This window comes from Argentina anserina, chromosome 5 (genome assembly GCF_933775445.1).
Source record: "Argentina anserina chromosome 5, drPotAnse1.1, whole genome shotgun sequence".
NCBI classification, from domain to species: Eukaryota; Viridiplantae; Streptophyta; class Magnoliopsida; order Rosales; family Rosaceae; genus Argentina; species Argentina anserina.
Genome location: NC_065876.1, coordinates 21,564,218 through 21,573,812, shown reverse-complemented (window position 1 = coordinate 21,573,812; position 9,595 = coordinate 21,564,218). Strand labels below are relative to the sequence as shown.

Below are 9,595 nucleotides of genomic sequence, written 5' to 3'. Positions count from 1 at the left end.
GTTCAAGCATAATGTGAGTGTGGACCACATGGATGCTGTTATAAGGATTTTGAGTACTTGAAGTCAGCTTCAAAAGAAGGAGTAATGTTTTCTAGTCACAATAATATCCTTGAGGTTTGTGGCTTCACAGATGCAGACTGGACTGTAAATATTACAGATTAGAGATCCACATCAGTGTACTTTACCTTTTTGGGGGTAATCCTGTTACATGGAAGAGTAAGAAATAAAAAGTGGTAGCTCGATCTAGTGCTGAAGCAGAATACAGATGTATGACTCAGGGAGTGTGCGAATTATTATGGCTTAGAAATTTGGTACAAGATTTGGGTATTAAGCATAAGTGTGCTATGCAGCTGTACTGTGACAGCAAGGCAGCTATTGATATTTCACAGAATCCTCTGCAACATGATCGTACAAAACATGTGGAGGTTGATCGTCACTTTATAAAGGAGAAGCTAGATGCGAAGATCAATAGTTTTCTTTTTGTTCATACTGAAGAGCAACTTGTCGATATACTCTCAAAATGAGTGTCTAAGAAAGCCTTTTATGACTCACTTAGCAAATTGGGTATGATTGATGTGTATGCGCCAACTTAAAAGAGAGTGTTAGCATGATTCAAGGAGGAAATCACGGACGTGATTTCCTCCGTGATTTGTGGGGATAATCTGATTATATATAGAGAACAAATTATGTGTAATAAATCATCAATCAATATAGCATTTCACTTTTCACTATTGCCCCAATTCTCAGCGACCCTTGTTAATGACCACCAATTCCATGGATAAATTGCATAAATTGCAACTAGTCGCAGCGCGCTTTGCTCCATTTGTAAATGATCGAAATGATCGAGACTGATACTTCGTGGGATTTCCAGACTTAATTATTGCAGATCGATGGTGTTTTAACGTACAATAACGATAGGTTAGGGTAGATTATTCCATTTCACACAACAACTTTGCTACTTGGGACCTGGCCTGGTTGATCAGGGGTGTCGATCGCTTGCCTTCCTAGATCAACTCACAGTCTGAAAGTAGACTCTTTCCCTCTTACCGTTTATAGCTAACCCTTAACTGAAGCAAATATGTAACCAAAACCATATCAGGTACTAACCAAATTCTTCGTACATAGAATAATAGAAAGGTACGGTGACCATTCGCTAAAAAAGAACAAAGCACATAAATAAAATAAAATAAAGGTGACCAATTGATGGTATTGAAGTTTTGAAGAGCAATTCTTTTAACTAGATTAATAAGTTCATTTTTCACCTTGTTAGTACGTGGCAAAAACTCGTAAGGATTATGCATTAGTTCATAACATCGTTTTCCGTTGGAGTTCTACAAGAAATTGACTCGGCGAAATTAAAAGCCCGCCACGCGTGTCAAAAGTTTTATGCATGAATAGAGGATTTCGAGAATCCAAAAATGGATCGTGTCAAGATCTCATGTCTTTTATGTACGAGTGCTAGCTATAGCAATCCAGATGTATAGATATTTGGTGGATACACGCATGAGTATAAAAAGGAATAGAATACCGCCTAATCCAGCAAAATATATTTAGCCACACTCAAATATACAAGAAAATTCACACCAGATATGAACCCAGTTTAAGCAGTGGTGTGTGTGTGTATTAGTGTTAATCAGTATATGTATGTCCAGGATTACATACTATCTGAAGAATCCATAGCAGTTAACAAAGATACATGGGGTCTATCTCTAAACAATGCGTGAAGCTGAGGAATTGGAGGGGCTGCGAGCACTTCTGTACGTTGATAAATGGGTTGAAGCCAGTGCTGGTAATGCTTTTGGTAAGCGTTTTAGGTGCAGTGTTGAACATATTCTACAAACTGGTCGCTATTGATGGAATGAACTTGAGGATCTTCATCGCCTACCGCCTCATCTTGGCCACTGTGTTCTTGGTGCCTCTTGCTCTTGTGATTGAAAGGTTCATATTCCCTCCATCTGGTGCCTTCTGCCTTTAATTAATATACGATTGATTTTAGTTTTCCAAATTTATCTATGATGAGTAATGCATTGGCCATAGGATATTCATATATACATTAAAGTCTATGATCATATTGTAGGTGTTTTCTTGATGTGTTTACATATATATAAGCTTAACTCATATGACTTAATGTGAGTGGAATGTAGTAGGTGTGAGTGGAATGTAGTAGGTATAGTGGAGATAGTGGAGTGAGTAGGTGGTTAGGATGAATTAGCCTATATATACCATTGTAATCTGTATATGAATGATCAATTCAAACTCAAGCAATAATCTGTTCAATTCAACTTGGTATCAGAGCATTGAGCTCTGTTTTTCTGGGATTTTTTCCCGTTTTTTCTTCCGGTCGGGTTCTGCCTCCATCTTCCACCTACTGCCTCACCGGTTTTTCGGCTTCCTTCCCTGCGCCCTCCGACGCTCTTCCCATCCGGCTCCCTCACGAGTCGCCCTGCTCCTCCGGCAAACCCGACGATCTCCGGTGATCTTCAGTACCCGACGACCTCCGGTTCGTACTCGACCCGAAGTAGTCTCTCCGCTCTTCGCCGCTGCTCGCCACTCCTCGCCGGACGTCCTCAGTCGCCGCTGCTTGCCGAAGCATTTCCCCGATCGATCTCTCTACACCGACCCGGTTAGAGCTCGCCCCGGCCCGGCCCAAAAACCGCCCCGGCCGACCCGGCCCGCTCTAGATCCGACCCGGTCCATGACCCGGTCAACAGATTCGACCCGGTCCTCCGACCCGGCCCGGTACTCCGACCCGACCCGGTCCACCGATCCGACCCGGTTCGCCAGATTCTGTCAGTGCATACTCACCGTCAGTGCAAATACACCGACGACAAATTGTTCTCAATTTTTGTTTTTTTGTTTGCTATCTTAATACCTTGTTTCTTTTCAATGGGTTCTGGACACGAAACTGAGGGTTCTCAGCTCCCGACCTTCGAAGTATCTGTCAAAAGTTCTGATAGTGGATCATTTGGGGGCACCAAACTGAACGGGACCAATTTCCGTAAATGGAAACGACTCATGACTGCTCATCTTCGAGGCATGCACAAGATGGGACATGTAACCGGCATCACTAAGGCTCCTAGTCCTGAGGATATTGTTGCCTACAACAAATGGGACGACGACGACGGTCTTGTCATGTCCATCTTATAGAAAGCTATGAATGATGAGATAGTTGATCTGGTGGAGGCATGTGCCACCGCACAGGCAATATGGGAGACACTAACTAGCTTATTTACTAATGACTCTGATTTCATACAGGTTCATGAGTTAATGTGCACAGCTTTGGCCATACACCAGGATGGGCAACCGGTGGCGCACTATTTCACCAAACTAAAGAATATTTGGGCTGAGATTGATGTGAAACGTCCTTGCATGATTCAAAATCAAGCGGATATCGTTTGGTACCAAAAGGAGAAGGAGCTTGAACGAGTTCACCATTTTCTGAAAGGTCTTGATGCAAAGCATACCCGTGCGAAAGGCGAATTGCTCCGAATGACCGAACCACCTAGCCTACTCACCGCTTTCACCTATATCCGAAAGGATGAGTCTCAGCAAGAGAGTATTCGTCCGGCACCGGTTGTCATTTCCAGCCTTACTGTTCATGCTCGATCTCCGGCACCACCCCTTCCGCAAGCAACTTCCGGTCCCCTTCATCGACAAGGACCACCACCAGGTTTCGGGAATCAGCCCCGCCCTCTTTGCTCTTATTGCCATGACACCAACCATGCTCGTGCGACCTGTTGGAAATTATATCCACATCTTAGGCCCAAAAGGCCTAATTATCGTCCCCAGGCAAAAGCAATAGCAGCTCTTCACTTAGTTCCGGAACCCGATATCTATGGTGTGGTTGGGCAGGATCATCATACTGCTGGAGGAGCACCTACCGCATCCATCGTTGGCCGTGGTCAAATTGGTATGGCCTTCAATATTTCTCACTCTGTTAGTTCTGATACCTGGATTATTGATTTTGGTGCATCTGATCATATGACTTATGCCAAATCTTATTTTACCGTATTATCCCCTCCACCCGTACCCTATGTTACTAATGCTAATGGTGAGGCATTCCCCGTATTAGGGACAGGGTCTGTTCGTATTACTCCCACCATAGAGCTTCACAATGTACTCTATGTTCCTGCTTTATCTCATCATTTGATCTCTGTTCCCCAATTGATCGCTGACGCTCAGTGTTCTGTGACCTTTTTTCCTATGTATGTGATCTTTCAGGATCTTCTCACCAGACGGGTAATTGGTCGGGGGTATCTGAGGGGCCGGTTGTTTCATTTGGATCTGACATACGCAGGGGAAAACCCAGGGGGACCGTCTCAGACCGCTTTACTCTCCACTTCTGACAAGCTAAGTAAAGTTTGGTTATGGCATCGTCGCTTAGGGCATCCATCCTTTAGTGTTATGAAAAAATCCATGCCTACTTTATTTATTAATGTGGACGAGTCTTGTTTATGTTGTGAGACATGTGTTTTGGGCAAGAGTCAACGATCTACTTATTCCCCTAGTACTTCTACTAAAAGTTTTCTTCCTTTTGAATTAATCCATTCTGATGTTTGGGGACCCTCGAAAGACTCAACTGTATCAGGAATGCGATATTTTGTGTCATTTATTGATGATTGCACACGTCTCTCATGGATTGTTCTTCTTAAAAATAAAAATTAGGTTTTTCCAGCTATTCGTGCATTCTATACCTCTGCCAAACACAATATAATGCCACCATTCGCATTCTTCGGTCTGATAATGGGGGGGGAATATGTGAATCATGTCTTTCAGGAGTTCTTTAACACACATGGAATTGTTCATCAAACAACGTGTCCTTACACACCTGAGCAAAATGGGGTTTCTGAAATGAAAAATCGTCATTTACTTGAAATGGCTCGGTGTATTCTCTTTAGTGCCCACATGCCTAAATACCTTTGGGGTGATGCTGTCATTACTTCCGCCCACCTTATTAATCGTCTTCCATCTCGTGTCCTTCAAGGGAAAGTTCCCTATGAGGTGCTTGCATCTCATGTCTCCTTACCCTCTTTTCATAATCTTTTTGCCCGTGTTTTCGGTTGTGTTGCTTTTGTTCATCTTCCACAACATCAGCGTTCTAAGTTGGATGCCCGGGCAATTAAATGTGTGTTTGTTGGGTACGGAGGACATCAGAAAGGATACCGGTGCTATCATCCCCCTACTCGGAAGTACTATGTCACTATGGATGTTACCTTTTTTGAGGATATGAGTTATTTTTCCTCTTCTGATACTACTCTTCAGGGGGAGAATTCATATTTTGAAGAGTTATATCATGGAAAGGGGGAGACAAGTGAGCCAGTCGATGTGGTAACAGGTCCCGTTGAGATTACCAAAGTATCAGCCACGCAGGCGCCACCAGAGGTTGTTATTCAATCATCAGCCACACAGGCGCCACCAGAGGTTATCACTCAATCGATTGAGACACCAGAAGCTGACAACACAACTGCCCCTCATGTCTCTCGTATCACTGTTTATACCCCTGACCAATGCTCTCCTGGTACAGAAGATCACTCATCTGAGGTTAGTCATTCTATTAGGGATACTAGTAGACAATATGTTTGCCAAATAGGTCTACTCGGGGACAACTAACAAAAAAATATGAGCCTACCCTTCAAACTAAAGCCAAGTATCCAGTGGCAAATTTTATATCTACCAAAAGATTATCTAAGTCATATGAGTCATTTGTGAATCAAATATCTACTGTATCAGTACCTAACAAAGTGTAGGATGCATTGGGAGATCCAAAATGGAGGAAAGCAATGGAGAAAGAGATGGAAGCATTACAAAAGAACAATACTTGGGAGCTTGTACCTCCACCATATGGCAAGAAAACTGTAGGATATCGTTGGGTGTTTACAGTGAAACATAATCCAAATGGGTCAGTAAGCTGGTATAAAGCACGCCTAGTAGCGAAGGGGTACACCCAGACATATGGCATAGACTATGATGAGACATTTGCACCTGTGGCAAAGATGAACACTATCCGGGTATTGCTCTCTGTCGCTGCTAACTTGAACTGGCCACTTAGGCAGTTTGATGTCAAGAATGCATTCCTTCATGGAGAACTAACAGAGGAAGTATACATGGATCTTCCGCCTGGATATGTGGCCACCTCCCCAAGTAACTCCGTATGCAGATTGAGAAAGTCTTTGTATGGTCTTAAATAGTCACCTCGTGCTTTGTTCGGAAGATTCTCACAATTCATGAGGAAACTTGGCTACATATAAAGTAATTCAGACCACACGTTATTTCTCAAACATCAACAAAGGAAGGTAACAGCCCTAATTATATATGTTGATGATATGGTAGTTACTGGGAATGATACTGTTGAGGTGGATAGATTACAGAAACAGCTTGCCACAGAGTTTGAGATGAAGGACCTAGGTACACTCAAGTACTTCTTAGGCATTGAAGTAGCCCGGGGAAGCAAATGTATCTATCTGTGTCAAAGGAAGTACATCCTTGATCTACTAACAGAGACAGGTATGTTGGACTGCACTCCCATTGATACTCCTATTGAGCAGAACCACCGGTTAGCAGAGTATCCAGATCAAATCCCTACTGACAAACCGCGTTATCAGAGGCTAGTCGGGCGCCTGATTTATCTATCACATACCAGACTAGATGTTGCGTATGCAGTAAGTGTAGTAAGTCAGTTCATGCATAACCCCAGTGAGGACCACATGGATGCTGTTGTAAGGATCTTGAGGTACTTGAAGTCAGCACTAGGGAGAGGAGTAATGTTTTCTAATCACCACAATATCGTTGATGTTTGTGGCTTCACAGATGCAGATTGGGCTGGAAATATTACAGATCGGAGGTCAACATCAGGGTATTTTACCTTTGTTGGAGGTAACCTTGTTACGTGGAGGAGTAAGAAATAAAATGTGGTAGCTCGATCTAGTGCTGAAGCAGAATACAGAGGTATGGCTCAGGGAGTGTGCGAGTTGTTGTGGATTAGGAATTTGCTACAAGATTTGGGTGTTAAACCTAAGAGTGCTATACAACTGTACTGTGACAACAAGGCAGCTATTAATATTTCACATAATCCTGTGCAACATGATCGTACAAAACATGTAGAGGTTGATCGTCACTTTATAAAAGAGAAGCTAGACGCTGAGATCATTTGCTTTCCGTTTGTTCCTACAGAAGAACAACTTGCAGATATACTCACCAAAGGAGTGTCTAAGAATGTTTTTTATGACTCACTTTGCAAGTTGGGCATGGTTGATGTGTATGCGCCAACTTAAGGGGGAGTGTGAGTGGAATGTAGTAGGTGTGAGTGGAATGTAGTAGGTGTAAGTGGAATGTAGTAGGTATAGTGGAGATAGTGGAGTGAGTAGGTGGTTAGGATGAATTAGCCTATATATACCATTGTAATCTGTATATGAATGATCAATTCAGACTCAAGCAATAATCTGTTCAATTCAACTCTTAATAATCTTATTTATATTTTTGAAAAAAAAATTGTAAAATTTTATTAAAAGAAATTCATTTATGGATGATGAGTAATTGTGTCCCCCACAATATTGGATTATATCTGGCCCTTAGCTTTTTTCCTCCACAATATTATCTGGGATAATGATAATGGAAAACATACTTGGGAGGAAGTCTAGCTAACTTGGCATGCACTACATAGCAATAGCGCATGATTGGTTACAATTATTGGATATTTCAAATGGACAAATTCTTGGATTCTTCTCTCAATTTTAGTTGATTGAGATTTCCGAAAATGCCTTCTAGCTGGTTATGTTTCAACTGCCATCATCAACATTATCGTCTTAACCATTTGCTTGCAGGAACAAAAGACCAAAACTTACATGGATTATACTACTGCAAGCTTCTCTTTGTGGCTTTATCAGGTACGTAGTTTCTTAATTTTCTATCGATTACTACTAGTACTTAATTTGTACAACAGATTTTTGTGGAGCATTGCAAAATAAAAAGGAAAAAACATAGTAATTGCATATCTTTCCTGCATGCAGGATGATACTGGCTCTAAACTAATACATGGAGAGCATAGTGTTGGTATCTTCTACATTTGCTGCTGCGATGAGTAATATGTTACCCGCCATCACCTTCATAATGGCAGTATGCCTAAGAATGGAGAAATTGGTCATAAAAAGCATTCCCGGGGCGGCGAAAGTTGTTGGCTCACTAGTCGGAATCGGAGGGGCGATGGTCTTCACTCTCTACAAAGGCACAATGATACATATCTGGTCTACATATCCTCACCTTCTTCATATGAACAAATACACTTCTTCATCACACGCTGAGCATTCTACTAATCCAGTCCTAGGCCCCGTTTTAGCTGTACTCAGTTGTTTATGTTGGAGAGGAAAGATCTCACGTCTAAGAAGTGACAAATAAAATAGAGATTATAACTGGGTGTATAATAACCAATTGTACCGAGACCTTTTGTGATTAAAACCCAACACCTGTAAGGTGTCTAAGTTGGGATAATATCGGTACAGTTTGTCCATGGGCCACGCTTGTTATTGTTTAACATAGTATCATAGCGGGTCCCTCTTCAGTCGCGCCTCCAATCTGTCGTGGGATCGAATTGGGTGTCACTTTGTCATGTCATCGGAGAGTTTTCCGATTGGATGGTCACCAAGTGTCGTTAGTTACTAGACCTTGGTATTTATTTCATCCCAGTGTGTGGGATTATAATCTGTCACGTGCAGACCTAAAAATTATGTTGCACGAGAAGGGGCGTGTTGGAGAGGAAAGATCTCACATCTAAGAAGTGACAAATAAAATAGAGATTAACTGAAATATAATAACCAATTGTACCGATGCCTTTTGTGATTAAAACCCAACACTTGTGAGATAGCTAAGTTTGGACAATATCAGTACAGTTGGTCCATGAGCCACGTTTGTCGCTGTTTAACAGTTTATGCGGTGCAACTTGGTACATAATTCAGGTACATTTAAAGTCATGATTACCAGTATATTTTTCAGTCTTTCTAGATGTATAAGTGTAACAAAAAGAATGCGCACTCTCACATGAATAACAAAAATTTTTACTTAAATCTTCTTCTTTTTTCAAATAACATTCATGTACAAGAAAATAATCAATAACATGAAAACTGGTGCAACCTTTCTTAGTATGTGTTTGCCAAGATGATTTGGACGATTTTGTGAGATATAATTTTCAGTCTTGGTCTGAGCCGATGCAGCTACTTCATATGACACAATGAATTGGTAACCTAGTCCATCATGTAGAGGTCCAACAGTCTTATTTCCTTTTTTGTATCTGTTCCAAAGACTGGGTGGTTCCGATTTCCTGCTCCTAGGATTTCGCCTTTCATCTTCATCTCCATCTTCTCTTCTGAATGTTGTCATTTCTCTAGTGAGAGCGTCTGGCAAGAAGTTCTTGTTACCTACAATGATTTCCACATCATATTCATATTGGGATAAAAACATTTGTCATCTTAATACTCTTCCTCTATCTGCTGCATCAGTTAACTACAAATTTATTTCCTATGAATGCTTCAGCGCCTTTGATGCTCTTGATCAGAGCCAACACCTCTTTATCACCAGTGGAATAATTTAATTCCGCCGCATTAAA

At 41.6% G+C, this 9,595-nt stretch overlaps 1 pseudogene; it reads left to right on the top strand.

Annotated features, from left to right (window-relative positions):
- The first annotated feature begins 1,696 nt into the window (after window positions 1-1,696).
- LOC126795729 (WAT1-related protein At1g68170-like) lies at window positions 1,697-8,966 on the top strand (annotated as a pseudogene).
- Window positions 8,967-9,595: the final 629 nt, after the last annotated feature.